The 18,775-nt window shown below is 46.2% G+C and overlaps 1 pseudogene; it reads left to right on the forward strand.

Annotated features, from left to right (window-relative positions):
* The window catches only part of LOC134370831 (eukaryotic translation initiation factor 2A-like), a 54,716-nt pseudogene extending 42,195 nt beyond the window's left edge, over window positions 1-12,521 (forward strand).
* Window positions 12,522-18,775: the final 6,254 nt, after the last annotated feature.

Genomic DNA, 18,775 nt, shown 5'->3' on the forward strand with positions numbered 1-18,775 from the left:
TGACCAAGAGATTTACTCTCAGGGCTGAAACCAGAGATAAAGGAAGGTCTGGGAATGCAGTGAGAAATTGGAAGCCTCAAGATCAAGATCGAGAGGAATTTCACAAGTTCCCTTTGTACTGGTGGGGGAGGGGAGAAAAGAAGCATGTTCTTGCTGTGCTTCTGCTGAGAAACCAGCCACGCACCACCCCTCACCTTTCCCAGACACCCACTGGGGTGTGGGGACTGTAGCATAGCTGTCACTCACACTGTCTTGGAACCAGCATCATACAATCACTGGCCTCCTTGTAATCTGCTCTCCATCCATTTCACAATAAGAATCTGTCATCGTTCACATCAGTACACGTTCCACTGAGTCCTTTCACAGTTGTCCACTCAAGTCACTGTGCTGGCGAAAGCACCAAGTGACGCCATGGGTTCTAACAGTGAACAAGACAGGATGGCTCCTGTCTTCAGGGAGTGTACAGCCTAATGGGGAGACCAGTGTGAACCAGTTTAATAAATGGATGATGGTAAAATAATTGCACATCATGGTAAGTGTGGTGAAGAAACAAATGGAAACTGAGAGCATATCACATTAATAACTATATTAAGTGCAAATAAACACAATTCTCAAGTTAAAAGGTAGGAAGAGAGATAGGAGTGTCTGCTTGCTAGATACGGGGTCTCCTTTGGAGGTGTTGAAAATGTTTTGGAACCAGATAGAAGTGATGGTCACGCAACACTGATAATGTACTAAAGGCCACTGAAGGTTTCACTTTAAAATGGTTAATTTTATGTTATGTGAATTTCACCTCTAAAATAGTAGACAACCATCTGTGCTTGTCTGCTCATATATCTGAGACCACCCAGCATAATCATACAGAAACTTATTGTTTCAGTCCATTTTCTGCTGCTACAACAGAATACCACAGACTGGGTAAGTTAGCAAGAAGTTGACTTGGCTCTCTGAAGATTAAGAAGTCCAAGATCGAGGGGCCACATCTGGTGAGGGTCAAGTGAGCACTGAAGAGGGGAGCAGGAGAGGAGGGCCAAACTCATCCTTGCCTATTAGAACCCACTCCCAAGATAACTAACCACTCTCTCCATTACAGCACTAATCCATTCACGAGAGTGAGGCCCTCATGACTTCATCACCTATTAAAGGTCCCACTGCTCAATAATGTTACAGTGGCAATAAAATTTCAACATGACTTTTGGCAGGGACATTGAAACCATAGCACTAATTTACTGGAAAATTACAAGTTTATGTTTTGTACCACAAGATATATTCATATTTAATGTAAACAATAAAATCCTTTATTATCTTAAATATAACCATATATATGTTATTTATTTTACATATATAATATATGTAATCTATATAACATTTTATATATGTATAATGTTTAATTAAATTTGTTTTCAGGTTGTCTCAGTACTTTGAGTTCCTACATAATAAACTGCAACCTAAACGTTCAGATCAGAACCCAGTAGTGGAGAAATGGACACCCAAAGGAAGGGGTTACTGATGGTGGAATGGACAACATGATGGTGGTGGGTGAAATACTTTGATCCAAGAAATTTCCTGATACTTGCTCACTGTCCTCTCATGGAAATTCACCACTGTACCTACACATCCTGAGATCTCCATGGGAGGAACCCTGAGAAAAGCCCCATGCAGCCCTGCAGTGTGGAAGCGAGCATGCTAGGCCAGACCTGCATATGAGAAGAGGACGCTGTAACCGTGAGGTGTCTGCAGCTTTCTGCTGAGGATGGGACCTCCAGCACCCCTCGGGGGCTTCCATCCTGCAGGCCCATCTGCTCTGTGTTTTCAATTTTGATCTCCATTGGTAGCTCCGGAGGACAGCTGAGCATCTTCCTTCCTCCCAAGAATTAAGCAAGGCAAACTGTAGCCAAAACCAGCAGCTGTTGGTGTGCCTCACAGGGAAAATATCTCCCAGAGCTGCCGAGGCTACATGACAGAACAGGATCAGAGAAGCCTGAGGTTCTTTTCCCATGACATAAAGCAAATTTTAGTGCACACAAAAAAAATCTGCACATAGCAGATTTCTGCCCTCGGGTCCTGAGTGGGAGACCCCTGGCTCGTTTCTCAGAGGTGCTGTCCAGCCATTGGTGGTGGGCCGTGTTGGTCCACCAGTGCATAGGAAGTTGCTTTCTGCTCGACTGTGCTGGCTGGATCTGGATTCCCAGGCTCTCCTGACCTCAGAGTGCACACTCCCTGGCCTAGCCTGGCCCAGGCCCCCCCAGACTGGTCATCACTCCTGCCTCTCAGGTCTCAAATCAGCTGTGGACAGTGGGCTTGCCTTGGCCGGGACCTCTGCAGCCTCCAGAGAAGTGGAGAGGGGACACAGTGCTGACAAGTGGGGCAGGTGACCTTGGAGGTCAACTCACGCTGCCTCCTTGCAGCCAACTCCTCAGTTACAGTCCCAGCAGCTGAGAAGCCAGGGCCAGGCAAGTCATCCCCCAGCACTCCCTCACAGTCCAGGTCTGACTCTCTGTCCCCTATTCTTACCACTCCCCCGACCCTGTGCCAGAAGATTTAGCAGAGCCAGTTGCCCCCGGCTGCCTGGACTTCCCCCTCCAGCCAAGCATCTAAGAAGCTGGCCTACTGTTGGGCCAGAGCAGACTCCCAGCTCTCCGAGTGCCGGACAGAGCAGAGGAGTCCAGCTGAGACCTTCTCTTCTTAAGTGCGTCCAACCCAGCAAGGCGGGACAGAGCAGGTCTGCGAACAGGCTGAACACAGGTCAGAGGGGAAGAGACAGCCTCTATAAACATCAACAAGACCCCCTGGCGCTGGTGCCTGAGACAGAGCTTCACCACTAGCCTCACAGCCCACCAGGAACAAGATCCTGAACCAGGGATGATGACAGAGCATCAGGGCTGAGTCTCACACTAGATCGGGCCAAGTCACTGCCCTGTCAAATTCTGCTTGCCAGAGGCCAGTTCTGCTCCCAGTTCGGCCCTGGTGGGACCGCCCTCCATGCCCCTTGACCCCACTCCCTGGAATTAGGCCTTAGCTTCTCATTTCCCCTTGTAAGTCTTGTAGGGAGGGGCTTCTGACAATAGCCAGGGCTCTTTTCGGTGCCTGTGACCACCCTAGGATTGTAATTGTAACTTCTCCTTTGTTCCTTCCATCCAGACATCCCCTCACTTGCCCACCCTGGATTTTGACAGCTGCCCAGGCGGGGCCTGAGTTTCCAGTTGGGATCTGGCAGGACAGAGCAGAGGAAGGAGCAGGGGCTTTGCAGTTGGATCTTTGTCCGAGGCCTGGCTCTGCACTTGCCGCCTGTGTGACTTTGAGCAAGTCACTTAACCTCTCAGAGCCCTGCTCTTCCAGGCTGTGAAATGGAGAATGGACGCTGTGGTGCTGGCTTCCATTTGAAGGAGCTCCTCGTTGCCCTCTTCCAACAGGCTGGGGGGAAGGATGGGCCTCCCCCGCTCCCTGGCGTTGCCTGAGTCCTGATACCCCTGTGGTGGCTGGTCTGGCTTGGCCCTCTGCTCCATATTCCCTCAGCACCACATTCCCTCAGCACCACTGGGCGGTATCTGGGACAGCCCCCTGCCTCCCCAGTGCCCTACTGACCCCATCTCTGTCCAGCCTCTCAGTCTGTCATCTGGATACAATCTCAACAGAAACTGCAGTCCAGGCTGGGGCCTCCTTGGACCACCTTTATTACTGGGTCTGCACAATCCCGGGACAGCCCCTGGCTCCTTGGGTCAGGAACTGGACACAGAGCCTGCTGCTCAGGAGCGGCGTCTGTGCATCTTACACCCAGTGGCTGCTGCATGAAGACTTGCTGCACTGAAGAGTTGGAGGAATGACACAAAGTCAACAGCCCCAGATTGGGCATCAGGAGAATCTCAGCTTCACACTCCAACTCTACGCAAGTTACACACAAAACACCCTCAAAACTGCTCCTCCTTTCACATCTTCCGCCTTAGAGAATGACACCAGCCTCCACTGGGGGCCGAAGCATGTACTGTGCCTCTCCTGACCCTCTCCACCTTCTCCCTCCAAACGGTCTCCACGTCCTGTCCTGCCCTACCTGGGCTTGTCCACTTCTCTCCACCCCTGGCTCAGGCCAACATAACCTCTTCTCTGGATTGTTCTTTTAATTGTTGCTCTGGTCTCCAGAATTACCCCATCCCGCACTCTCCATTCCCAAATTTATTCATCACACTTCAGCAACAGTAGTCTCTTTACAACACAAACTGATCGTCACACTCTTGGTGAAATCTCTCACGGTCTCTCCATTGCTCCATGGCCAGCATCGAGCCCTTAACACAACTCTAGAGCCTCTGCACAACCTGCCACTCCCTGCCTCTCCACGCCCTGCCCCCCGCCACCTCCCCACCCATGTCTCAGGTCCAGACTCTAAAATGCATTTCAGTTCAGTGGTGAGAGCAGAGGACTCATTCCACTGGATTTCTCCAGTGCCACTACCACTGCCTGCCACCTCCTTCTCATGCCACCGATGTCCTCCTCTCCAGCCTAGATAGCTCCTGCTCAACCCAAAGGCCTCAACTCCAATACTGCCTCTTCCAAGAATCCTTTCTTGCCTCTTCCCTACTTGGATTAGGCATCCACCCACCCAACTTATATGCTCCCTTCACCTGCCTCTTAGATGACCTGTCATCCTTCACGGACATTGCTAGTTTTCTTATCTGTGTTCAACACTAGACCAAGCACCCTTCAGTGGCAGAAATGAGGTCTGCCCTCTTCAGGCTGGCGTTTTCTCATTCCTAGCAGGGCACAGCACTGGGTGAGCAGACTCTCAGAATTTCTTGAATGGAAAAGTTGGCCTTCTCTAGAAACGAATTTTCCAAAGGCTAAGGAGACATGACCAATAAATCCAATGTGTCAACCTGGGTTTGGTGCTAGACCAGAAAAGGGACATTCATGGGACAACTAGTGAAATCTGCACGAAGTCTGTAGATTAGACGAGTGTTGTATCAGTGTTAATTTCCTGATTTTGCTCACTGTACTGGCATAACCTAAGATGTCAACATCCGGGAAGTCTGAGCAAAAGGTATATGGAATCTTTGCGCTATTTTTGCACTCTGTTTGGTATATTTATATAAAATATAACTTTAAAAATATAAACAAAATAAAGGTGTAGATTAACTGAAAAGAATAAAAACTAACTTCAAAGTTCCTTTGGGACTTGATTTTCTTAGTAAATGCTAGTTTTTCTTCCCTTCTGCTTTTTCCTTTCCTTTAAAAAACAGAAGCTGTGTGCCAAGTTGTGGGGAGGGGTTCTCACTGCTGAGAGCCTGTATGACGAGGGTGCAGGTACTTACAAAGCCCTGATCTGAGAGTCAGCTCTCAGCACCCCGCTCAGCACCATCAAACTTCTCTACCAGTTGACCCACGAGTTTCCCATTGGTACAGGCGGACAAGTGCCAGCTCAACGCCCCTGGCCCAAATGCCTTCAGCTGGATGGGGCAGGCCAAGTGACTCCACCAGACCTGAATAAACACTGGAGCTATTTCCTAAGAGGCCAGCTTAGCTTCTTAACCTCCCAGAAGGATGGCGCCTGGACATTCATGGGAATGGGTTTTACAAAGAGAAGAGCCCCAGGAAAGAGAAAGCCTGGCCCAGCTTGTCTGCAGCCAGCCCAAACCAGAGCTCCAGCCCCCTGCCTTTCATCCTCAGGCCAGCATGGGTCATCCTCTGACCCCTCCTTGGGGTGCGGATGCAACTGTCTGAGTCTCAGGGTTGGAGCCTTCCCTTCTGATGTTAGGAGTGCAGGAGGGGCTGCAGGTGAAACTTCAGGCTTCACTCACCAGCTTGAGGCCCAAAGCTGAACAAACATCCCCTGCAGGCTGGTGTCAGGCCAGCGCCCTCCATGATCCCAGCTGGTCCTGCTGCTTCCCTTCCCTGCTCTGGCAGCGGAGGGAGAGATGCCGTTGCCTCTTGCTCCTACAACAGCAGAATCCCCCAGCTCAGAGGCAGGAGACCTGGAGTTTACCCACCCAAGCTCCAGGAAAAGGGGTGCCAGTCTTGACTCAGACATTCCTGTTGACGTGGTGACAGTTTTCCCATGCAGTTGTCCCTGGGGTTGTTAAAAAGCTATTCTTTAGAGTGAAATGATCTGCCCCTTGCAACTTCCACCTACAGATCAAAGTTCTACCCTATGGTGATTACACAGAATCAGTTTATTTTCTCTACCATGTTGTAGTCCTTTAAACATCTGGAGTCTGTAATCCTACCCCTCCACCAGAGTTTTGTGGGGGGTTTTTGTTTGGTTGGTTGGTTTTTACCAGATTAGAGAGCCCTTCAGATTAGATAGTTCTTTTACTCATTTTCGTACAACATGGTTCCCAGATCCCTTGAGATGTTAATCCCTGTCTCATACATTCATCTTCAAGGTTCTTTCTATAATGCAATGGACAGTTAGAACACAAAGTTCCAGACAAAGTAACTGGCACAGAGGACAAGACTCTTGCCTCCTCTCATCCATAGTTCACTTCTCCATTAATGCAGCCAGAGATTGCCCTGTTAGCAATGTGTAATATCGCTGGCTCCCCTGAAGCTGCAAGACACCAAAACTCCAAAGCATTCACTCTCTGATACTTGCACAATTAACTTTTGAATGCAAAATAAGTATTTTATGTTCATCACTGCTAATTTTGTCTCTGCAGTTAACACACAATTTCACAGCTCTTCCTGCACCTCCCAGGGGCATTGGAAGGCCCTCCGAATGTTAAGTGCTAGGGTGCATCTTAGCACATTGCCTGAAGTGGGAGGATGCACAGACAGGCAATGTGTCCACAGGACCATGCTGCCCTGAGTTATCAGCCTTGCATAGTGCTAGTGAAATGGAGCAAAGAGCTCAAAGCTTGGAACAGGGAGACGAGGCACTATGAAGGCAGCGTCCGCTCCAGAAGGGATATGAGGGTTTGTGAGGATGCTGGCAGAGAGGGTACCCCTGGACATGTGGGCACTTGGAAGCCAGTTGGGAACCAGCAGGTTCATGGGCAACTCAGACATCCTTCCCCGCTTTCATCCACAGAAGTTAAAACAAAGGCATCCCTGTGGTGTAGGCACTTCTAAAAGAAAGAAGAACATGGAGACTCATGAAGGATCTGATTTACTATTCTTGAAAAAAACACTAAACCTTTTCATCTTGATAATATCCAGACTCCCAGACGGGCATCATTTTGCTTCAGGGGAAGACAATAACATCTTCTTTGCTCTGGAACTGCAAGCCACGGTCTGTGAGAAGAAACCCCATTTAGGAAAGCAGCACCAGGAAGACGCTGCCCACAAAGATAAGAGTGCATTAAATTGATGCCTTACAAACACATCTCCACTGGGGATATTTCTGCCTCGGTGAACTGTCAAAAAGGAAGGTAATGTGTGGGATTTTCTTTTATCACATAAAGGAAGTCAGTAGAGTGAAGCTGGGACTTTACCAGCAAATGTAACAGACACAAGGTAATCTTGACCTCGTGCAGGATTCCACAGATTTCAAAGTGTCTGTACAGATGAGTCAGCTCAGCTGTGGCCAAGTGATTCCATAGTTAAACCATCCATGGATTGGACTGTGGCTAGTCCAAGGTTCACTGAAGACAACTTCTTGGCAGTAAAAACAATAGCTGGAAGGTTTGGGGACAGCCTGTGGTCTGAGGAGTCATGTGTATCTTCTTGGCATGCACAGTACACATTCATCTTATGTTGGTCAAAAGGCATGGTGTTTGGAAGATGTTTTTACATCATTTCTGCTTTAAGGTTGTGGCAATTTGTTGTTTCATTTAAGACAGTCATTTTCTTCCTCTCCTTTCACTTTTAAGTTTTGTTGTTTTCCATGTCATTCAAAGCATCTTTAACCATAAATGTCAGTGCCTTGTAATAATTTTTAATTCACAAGAAAACTCATAATATATTTCATATAAAACAAGTGTATATTAATGAAAACTCTGAGGACAGCCTTAATAGAAGGTAGAACTTTCAAACCAAACCACTCAAGGAAAAAGAGCCAATGAAAATTTAACAAGAAATGTTGCAAAATTTGGAGAGAAGGTGGACAGAAATAACAGCAATGGAGGATCCACTTGGTGCCGAGCGCTGTTCTAACCACTGGATAAACATCGAATCATTTAGTTTTGCACAATTCTGTGAGTTGTGCATTTTGAAGATGAGAGACCTTAGATATAGGAAGATTAAGTGGCCCTTCTAGAAGCTTTAAGAGGTGAGATTTGAACCCAAAGCCCACCCTCTTACTGCTATACTCTACTATTCTTCCCTTGATATAAAGTCTATTAAACAGAAGTCATAAAATTAGATTGTATGAACAAGACTAAATATATCACTGAGTATAATGACTATTACTGGGTTAAATTTCTCTTTTGAAAGGCGAAGACCCTTAAATTATGTCAAATCAAATGTATTGTTTACTTAATACAAAAATCTTATACACACACAGAAGGTTAAAGGTAAGATGGACAACAGTATCAACGACGTCAAGGAGGCATGCTGATCTCCTCGCTTCTCATGTGGCTAGACAGGTTAGGAAGTTGCTCCAGCCTTGGCTGGTCCCCCTTCCTACTCCCTGAGGTCTCTATCCATGAGGGAATTATCTGACCCATGGATGCAGAGATGACTTCTAACGGATCCCAGTGACCATGCTAATGATTTTCCCACATTAAAATGTAGCAGGGAAGGCATATTCTACCTTCTCTTGTGGCTTCTAGGACCCGTCTGTGCTTTATCACAACAGGGCTTGGCATGTTTCTACTCTGGTGTTTCTAGCTTTGTAGTCTTTGGTTGGTGGAGTAACTTGGCCATCCCAGTCTGCAGGGCCAAGATCCCCCAATTCATGGAGGAAGAAAAAGGAATTTCCATTTTGTCCTCAGGCACAAGACTAGTTCCTCATGAAAAAGCCACTCCTGTGCTTGGGGCTCACCTAACTTGTTCTCAGTGGATGAAGAGCCCAGAGAAGAGGATGGGCAAGGATTTACCTCCCTCTGAATGCCAAACAAATGTATTTAAGAAATTGCAAGATCAAGAACACAAAAGACTGAGGATTTAAATAATAAGATGAACAAAACTGATTGTATAGCAAGAGACACAAAACAGAGAAAGGTATGGAGATTCTGTTTCTACCAAGAGCAACACCATTTTCAAAAATGAATGGAAGTTTTATGAAAATCACTGTGTATTTTGCTCCCAATAAAGTTTAAATTAATTTGAAGGAGGAAAAAATCATAACAAGTTCATATATAGAATAACCAAGAAACAAAGAATAAGAGGATAGCCTCTCTCCACAAAATAACAGTTAAAAATATGAAACAACTTCAAAATAATATTTGGATTAAAAAAAGAAATCCAAGGTAAAATAAATGACTCTTTGGAAGTGAATATAATTTGGAACACTTTCTATCAACACCTACGCGATGTGGCTGAAGTGGTCTGAGGAAAACGTATAATCTAAGTGCAGTGGCTTTAACAAATACTGAAAATAATAAAAATACTGAATAACATTCCATTTCAGAACTCCAAAGTAAACCCCCCGAAATAATTTTTTTTTAATCCAAAGAAGGAATTCGTGAAGCTAAAGTGTTAATGAAATGAGAATGATATAACAAATAAAATAGCAGTAGCCTCTCTGAGAGAGGGTCTCAGCCTTCCTGGCACCTCACAGGAGCCCCATCTGCAGCTGGAGGTGCAGCCCTGCCTGCCGGCTGCAGAGCACAGCGAGCTCACTGCTCAGAAGCAGCTCGCCCCATTTTCCTCAGACCTCCTCAGAAAGTTCTGTGAGCCAAGCAGCCCCCCAGATGGTGTCAGCTCAGCTCTGAGGGATGCTCCAGACCGTCCCACCACCAAGACTCAGGCACTCTCTCTGCTGCCTGGCCAGGTGCCCAGCCTCTGTGTCGCTGGTCAAAGGATTCTCAGGTGTGGCTGGTTGAACTTCCAGTCCCATGACTCACCAGCCTGGACAAGTCCCTCCATGTGTCCAAACCTCTGTTTTCCCATTTTATTCAATGAATGTTTGACTGAGCAATTAGTTGGTGGCAGGTCTTATAGAACATGCAGATTTTACATGAACAGATGTGGTCCCTTTGCAATTGCAGTACATCTTACCTGTATGTAAAAAATATCTCCATTAAACAGATGGTGCTAATATTCAAAGATGTGGAAATATACACACCCTAAATTGTTAAGGGTGCTAGGATGGATGGAAATAAGAGCTTGAGATCCATAATAATATCAACAAGGGCCTTCGGTCCCTCCAAAAGAAGAGAGAGGTGCTGCCGTGACCTGTGGGGTCTCCAGAGCTGTGATTCGGTGGTCCTTGACTATGACCCTGTAGCCCCACTTGCTCGACAGCCGTGCAGACAATGCCAAGGGGAGTTTAGGCCTCAGTAAATATCTGTTCTTCCTCTGCTCACTGTCTCTGCAGGAGGGATGGAGCTACATTTAGCTGCTAAATCCTCATCCTCCTCCATGAGCTGCATATTAAATGATGGAGTCCAGCTAGATAAATAAAGCAAGTCCCTGTGGAGGAGACCCTTGCCAGCCTCCACAGCCAAGAAAAGTTTCCCATAGAAGGACAGCCACGCCAGGCAGCTGAGAGGCCTCCTCATGTTTCAGGATTTGGGGGAGGAAGGGCCATGAGGAACAAAGGATAACCAGCCCTGTGTCATATCCCAAACTGCCATTCCTCTCTGTGCTAAAGCCATGGGAGGCCTGGGGATTCTCATCTACAGAGGAGGACAGGCCTTTGCTCTCAGCTGGTTGGATCCTGGAAAACAGCACAGGAGGATGCAAAGGCCCATGTGGAGACCCTAAGAGGCTCTGAGGAGAGGCTGCAGGAGAGCCAGTGCCTGGCTCTGCTATCCGTGTGCACACAGAGCCGCTGGGGGCAGACAGGCCTGCCCCAGCAGGACCATGGCTCAGCCGAGGAGGTGCACAGAGTCTCCCTCTGGGCTGCTGACTGTGTGGTGAGGGAGAGCAGTGTGAAGGGCAGGGCCATGGTTGTATCTTGATATAAAGCGATGGCCAAATGGCTTTGTCAGATGCCTTTGTCATCATCTCTTAAGACATTTGTATCATGGGGACAGGCAGCAAGACAAGTGCCGTTGAATAATGAGTCCCAGCCCAAGTTCCCTTTGTGTTCTGTAAAGGGGGCCCGCTGCCTCTCCAGAGGCCAGGCAGGACCGACCTTCTGGGAAGGAGGAAATCGCCAGGCTTTCTGAGGATCAAGAGAAACTAAAAACATCAGCCTATTGTGCTGCCCTGGGACCCTGGTAGGTGCCACTCATTCGGAAATATTATTAGGGAAACGGGGAAGAATAAAAAGGGAGCCTCCGGAGCAACAAAGAAAGAGGCTATATGACCAGAAGCAGCGAGAGCAGTTTACAACCCCCATGCACGTGTACTGCTGCATCCGCGCTCTGTCCCAGTCCCACACGCCAGCCTCAGGGCAGTCCCACCTGTGCTAAGTCTCCACGCCAGGCCAGCTCCATGTCCAGGTGGCTCAGCAGTAAGGCAGCCACCCGGGGTAATTCACACCACCCCTCCAGCCAGCTCAGTGCTGAAGGCAGGACCTGTGCACAGTCTTCACTAGCACAGTGTGGGGAGCCCAGGAGCCCCCAGTGACTGCTGCTTGAATGCACCGATCTGCACAATCCTCGTAAAGGACAAGAATAGTTTCCCATTTTTGGACAAATCAACTGAGGCTCTGGAATTATCTTTTTCCCTAATCATAAGTGTAAGAACTGGGGTTGGTCCCAGAGTGTCTGATTCTAAATCTCTGTTACACACTACATTCTCAGAGTTCACGCAGATCATAAATTGGGTAGGACTGCCTTGGCCATTTTCGACTGGCCCACATCAAAAGTCCCCCATGAAGGTGTCTGCTGGTGTTGCACTGAGAGGCAGACAGCAAAGGCAAGCTGTTGCAAGGGCACGCGTGTAGACCGCTCCCCTATGCGGCCAAGAGAGCAGGTGCCCCAGTGCTGATGAGAGCAAGCCAGCAGCCATGAGCTGCATCAGATGAGAAGCACCGACACCCACGTTCACAATGTGCCGAGCACACTTCAATGCACTTTACAGTGCTAAAAAGGGAAACCGAGACACAATGGAATTTTTAAAGAGTTTGAGCAAACAGCGACTTCCGAAGCAGGCCAATCCAGAAGTGGTTTGGGAGCGCCACTAAGGTAATGCAAGGGGCAGGCTTCTGTGTTACACACACAGAAATAATGCAAAGAGACTATCTGATTGGGCACAAATTGTACCCTGTTGGGAAGTCTCTAGTTACATAAGCTAGTTGGCTGCTTCTGATTTGTTGATCTTAAGTTCCCTTTTTCTTTAATGGAGGCATTTACAAGAAATAGTTCAAGTTTCACTAATGTTGTAAAGCAAGCAAGAATAAAGCCACTGAGGAGGCTTAGCTGGTTCTGCCTGCTCCGGGGTTCTTCAGGCCTGGGCTCCGTTTTAATTTTCTTTAACAGATTGTGGTAACTGCCTCCAAGGTGGCCCCAGCGACTGTCACTCGGTGTGACAACGTGTAGCTTCTAAGGCCACACTGTCAAAGGCATGCAGCTTTCACTTGGTGTCTCAGTGGTTCACTCTGGGGGAAGCCAGCTGCCATGCTGGGAGGACACCCAAGGAGAGGCCCCTGGACAGCTTGCAGGCTGCATGAACAAACCACCATGGAAGAGCAGCCACCACGACCGCACAGCACGAGACATTGCAGGCAGGAGCTGCAGCCAGGCCTGCCCAAGGCTCTGTCCAGCAGAAACCATGAAAGGGCGTAAATTGCTCTTTCAAAGCCACTAAATTTGGGGTGATTTGTTACCAAAACTAAGGAGTATGTATACTATTATCTTTATTTAATAAATGAGGAAATAGAGGCAAATGGCCGGGATCCATCTGGCAGAGCCAGGTTTTGAATCTGCATGTTTTGTGTCTTGCTGCACTATCCTAGACAGTAGCCAAATTTCACTAAAATCTTTTAAAAAATGAAAAGTTCAGCTTCTCAGCTGCACTAGTCACATTTCATGTGCTCGGTGTGGCTGGAGGCTACCATATCGGAAAGAGTGAACCTAAGACATTTCATTACTGCAGAAAGTTGGACTGGACAGTGCTGACGTAGAGCATGCGCTATTAATCACCAATTATACCAGCTAAAAATCAATTGGAGCTCCTTGCCTGAACAGAATAAGGGGCTTGCCACTGTTAGCTGGTCCTGGAGTGTGCAAGACTGGATGGTACAGACAGGGCTGTCGGCCTTTGTAGATTCATTCCTTTCCCTGATTCACCAGGTTGGAAGAGACTCAGCTCATGGAGACCCTCTGCCTCCTTCCCGTCCTTCCTTGGTCCCCTGCGTTCTTCCCGTCACTCAGCACATCAAAGCTCAGTTTGCCAAGGCACCTCCCGCGGCTGGGGCTGCTCTTCCCTCCCGCCCGCACTGCTTGGTGTTCTGTCCACTGCCCACTAAGCCCCCAGTGCGGCGCTCACTCAGCCCAGGCCCAGAGCTGGCCATGCAGACACTAAGAAGGACAACTCTTCCCTCCTGGACCTCACAGTCCACGGGAGGTCCCCCCGCTGTGCTGTGGAACAGAAGAATCTCCAAGGAGCTGAGGAAAGACAGAGACCTGAACTGGAAGCATCTGCCACGGGGTGTTCAGGAAGGACACATGGAAAGACGGCATTTAAACCCATCGGAGGCCCTGGCAACAGGGAGGAAGGGCAGGGCGTTCCCACACTGGCAATGACTTCAGACAGAGCAGTTTGCTCGGCAATGACAGAGTCTGGGGCACCACACTGGCGAGGTGGAGAAGAACAAGGCCAGGCCCACAGGGTCTGCAGTGTGGCGGAGACACCGGCTCTGCACAGGACCCGGGAGCCCTGCCCTTGCCCTTGCGCTTAACTTCAGGGCGGCATTCTGGGTCTAACAGGCACCTGTTAATCGATGCACACTGGAGGGCGACTGGGGGGGAAGACACCATGTGATGTGACTCCTCCACTTCCCCACTGGCTCTCAGCAGGGGTGGCAGAGAGCAGCACACAGGAAGGTGGAAGGCACTGCTGGCCTGGGTCTGGGGGGACTTGGCTAAGTCTGTGGAAGGGCTCCCAGTCACCACACTGAAAACAGATTTGCCAAAAGCCAATTCACAAAGTAGTTTGCTGCAATGGCTTTGCTGAGAGAGTCAGAGGCAGGGGCCAAAGCCCGGGCAAGGGCAGCACCAAATACAGTGTCAGGGTCCACAAATGGGGCATGACAGTAAACTGCCCTTCAGGGACAGCCCACCCACTCATATATAAAATGGCATATGCAAGTGCATAGGAAACAAAACCTTAAAATAAAATCTCCAATAAATCAGTGAGCAGGTCATTCAGCAATTTGGAATTTTGGTCACTTGACTCCCAAAGAGCTAGTCATTGGCAAATTGTTTTCAGTAAATTGATCTGCTTCCCAGAAAAAGGCCCTGAGCAGAGGTCCACATGAGGCTTTCAGATCATTTACTCTGGTCACCTACCCAGGTGTAAGTAAGAAATTTAAAGAAAACTGCTCAACTCTCTGCAGTTCCTCTTTCCTTCCCTCACAGCTCAAATCATCTGAATGGAACGCTGAGGTCATTTTCCACAGTACGTTACAGGCTTCTTTTCCATTTGCACTAAAACCTCCTTTCTTCAGGTTTCTTTTTCTTGCTCTTCTGCTCAGTCTTGCTTTCTTCCTATAAACAATGAAATAAATTACCACTTAGCCGAGCCGCTTAGCATACTCCCTGGTCTTTATGGAGACGGCAGGCTCCGTAATGGATGGCCCTTGTGCAAAGGAGCAGTCCCAGCAATTAGGAGCACTTTGATGGGGAACCCATGCTCCATAACTCAGGAGATCATATGCATTTCTATTCCGAAGTTTAGTTTCACGCAAAAGAAACATGTGTTTCCTGTCCCTTACTCTAAATGGATTGGGCCATTTGTCTAATTTAAACTCTCTATAAATTACACACGTCCTCCAAAGACAGAGATGAGGGTGGGGTTCCTGATATATGCTTTTTCATAGGGCTTGGTTCTATCACTGTCTGCCTCAAGTTCTCTCGGTTTTCTTCTGAGCGGACAGAGGCCCTGAAACTCTCTGATCTACTCCACTTTCTCTGACACCCCTTAGAATTGTTCAGACAATTTGGCCAGAAAATTACAGCCAACTTCCAGAAGGCATGGGCTGAAATCTAGCTAACCTTGTACCACAACCCTTAATATCCTATGTTTTGTTAGCACAACCATCAAATTCCCTCCAATTTCTCTTCCTACTTTGTCAATTGTTATTAGAGACTTGACAAGGAGAAAGTCAACAAAAGTAGGTTGGGTATGGGTACTTGTGGCATGCAATTATGCACCATTTTTGGCTAATTTAGCACAACTGAATATTAGGGGGCAAAACTCTCTTGTTCCAATCACCAGTTTCTGTGGAATATGAGCCTTCAAGAAGAGTAAATACCTCTGTCTGGGATTTACCATCTCCACCTGGCAGGTTCCCTTGACTTCTTAAATCTTATAGGGGAAATTGTAGCCTAAGTATCAATTAGACCCATTTTATCATAAACCAATTAGACTCCATTTTGTTTCTGTTTTTGTTTTAAAAGGTAATCTTTGTTCTCATGCACATCTATTGAATCGCATATTAAAAGAATATCTGAATTGAAAGGAAATAAGAGCTGATGAGTGCAAGCCCCTTATTTTATAAATAAGCTGAAACTGGCAAGGGATTGTAACTGAGATGGAAATAGAACTAAGATTCTTAAGTATTGGTTTGGTTCAGTTTTTAGGGGTTAGAAAATATAAGAAAGTCGGTAATAAGACAATTTTGTAATAACTGCTACTATACATTACACAGAGGTTTCAGCTAATGAAATAAGAAAAATAAATCAAAGCTATGATTTTGAAAATGAAAATAAGAAAAAAACCTCTATATTTTCAAATTGAAATAATCATGTACATAGAATACCAGGAGAAATAACTGACTAAATATTAAAACTATAATAGAATTCAGTGAGATGGGTGATTAATAATAAGAACACCATACAGAAATCAATACCTTGTTAATAATAAAATAGTAGAAAAAATCCTCTTTTACAATATTCACAAGCCCATAAGATTCCTAAAAATTACTGACAAGAAACGTACATGGCATATGTAAATAAAATAATCAAGTATTATTAAAAGATATTAAAAGACCTGAATCAATGAGAAACAAACCATGTTGCTGGCTGAGACCCTTCATACTATAAAATTCTCAATTCTACCAGATCAACTAGCAGATTTAATACACGCAAACCAAGATTTTCACAGGTTGTTTTAGAAAACGTGACAAGCCCATTCTAAAATTCTTGTAGAATAGAAAAAATATAAGTGTAACCAATAAAATTTTGAGAAAGAACAATTCTAAAGAAAGACTTGCTGTTTCAGGTATCAAAATATATTTTCAGACAATACTGATGGAGGAATTGTTAATTGGCCAGTGGAACACAAGAAAGGTAGAAATGAATCCTTGTACAGTATATTATAAATTACTCATCAAAACAGTGGGGAAAGGATCAACTATGATTAATAAATACTTACACCTATGTACAGCCAGCAATCCAATTTGAAGAAAGTACAAAGTGAGCTTCCTCTTTGGCACTCCATGTACATGTGAATTCTCACTTGAATATAAAGATAAACATAAAACCATCAGAAGAATGAAGATAAATACAGAAGATCATTGTTTATAAATTTTGGTGGGAGAGTCCTTCTTGAAAAAGGAACATAAGGAATCATAAAGAAAGAGAATGACAGACTTTGTTACATAAAATTTAAAACTTCTGTATAAGACATCACAAACAAAGTGAAAAGCCAAGTGACAGAGTTACGGCCAAGGAAAAATATTTCCAACATTATTAATAAACAAGGTACAGTAATAATATCCAGAATATATAGGAAACTCCTACCAAAAAACAAAGAAACAAGACAAAATATAAACACATCATGTAGGAAAAGTACATAAACATTAGGTTAATAGCAAAAGGTACTAACAGCTACAATAAACACATGAAGGATATAGCACTTCAGTAAATATTCATACAAATAATGACCTAGAGAGAGAAAGCAGAAGGAAAAGGACTGGGTGAGCATGAGACGAAACGGCATCCACCAAGTTGGGGAGCACTGGTGTCTTCAGTGTTGAGTCTCCTATTTGGGGACATGGTTGGTCTCTGCATTCATTCAGGTCCTGTATGTGTCCTTCAGTCAATGTGATTGCTTCATTTGTAGAGACATACACTTTTCATTAAATTTGGGTGGTCTTTTAAATTCCCTTTCAGGGTTTTCTCATTTCCAGCTCACTCACCCTGCTCCAGAGTCTTTTCATGTCCTCCTATTATAAAAGATGTTATTGTATCATATAAAAACAAATAAGAACTCCAGTAAAGGTTCAGGCAACATTCTCTGAGGACATCAAGGAAATATAAAAATCTTGTAGAGAGGATTTTTGAAAATTGGTCTTCAAAGAATGGAATGGTTTTTGACATATGACATATAAGAAAATGTGGAGATGGGAGAGAAAGGACACGGTGACTGTTGGTGCATGAAGGGACCAGTTTGGGTCTTAGCACAGAAGGTGCTGGGATCTGCACTGCAGAGTACAGAGCTGCCCTCACTCCAGGTGCAGGCACACTCCAGGCCGGCAGGGCTAAGAGTGTTTTCAGCCCACCCCCTCCCTCCTTTTCACTTTCTTCATTCTAAGCCAAGAGCCCTTGAGTTTCTCCCTTGCCTTTTCCACACCCCCTTCTTCCCCTAGGTTGACACCTCAGACCTCCAGGCCTCTTCAGTGGCATGAAAGCCTTGAACTCAACTCCCCTGTGCAGCTAGGCATGCCACTGCCTCTTGCCTGTCTGCAGGAGCCCTCAGCTTTACCTGGATGGTGTATGGAAGCCACCCCTGGCATTTGCTCTCCTGGACATGGAGATCTCTTGTCCAAGAGATTACACATTGATAACTACATTGCAGTTCTGATTATCCCTCTTCACTCTGGACACTTGGTATGGCTCTGGATTCCACCAACAGATTCTCCAGCCCTTCTGTGGTTTTGCTGGTGATCCCCTTGAGTGCTGCTTCAGATCTTGAGTTTAGGTTTGTCTTCCTGGACATGAGGACAGATGACGCCTCCACTGGTGCACATTAGCACTGCTATCCTCCAGGTCCCTGTGTACTGGTTCCATTCAAATCTGCCATTAGTACCATGAAGCCTGACTCCCTCAGAACTTTGCCACATTGAATGTTGTTGCTTTGCCTCCCACGGATTTGTCACCCCTTTTCCCCTGGGTGACAGAGCCACAAAAGATTACTGCAAAGTCCATCTCTTCTGAGCAGTGAGAAGCCCTGCAAAGGGGTTAAGCTCCCAGAATCGTCAGCATAAAGGCATTCCTTCCATCTGGGAAATTAACCCCAAATTGGGGTTCTCTTCCTGCATTTATCTTCAGACCAGGAAGTTATAGGAAGAGAACATAGGTGGGGGTTTTGCTAAGTACAGTTTAACAAGTTTAACGATAGACTCTGGTAACAGACAAGCAAGGTGACATTCTATAATACAATTAAGTTGATCCACTAACAAAAGCCTGATTTTAGCAAACATTCTCTTCTTACAGCAATTTCCCAGTATCTTTACATATCAATCAGTCACCTGTCTGTCTTTGAACCAGCAGACTTGCTGTGTAACAACTCTTTATCTTACAACAGAGACTATATAACCTGGGGAAAATTTCCCGTTTTTTGTAAGGTC

This window comes from Cynocephalus volans, chromosome 2 (genome assembly GCF_027409185.1).
Source record: "Cynocephalus volans isolate mCynVol1 chromosome 2, mCynVol1.pri, whole genome shotgun sequence".
Classification (NCBI taxonomy): Eukaryota; Metazoa; Chordata; class Mammalia; order Dermoptera; family Cynocephalidae; genus Cynocephalus; species Cynocephalus volans.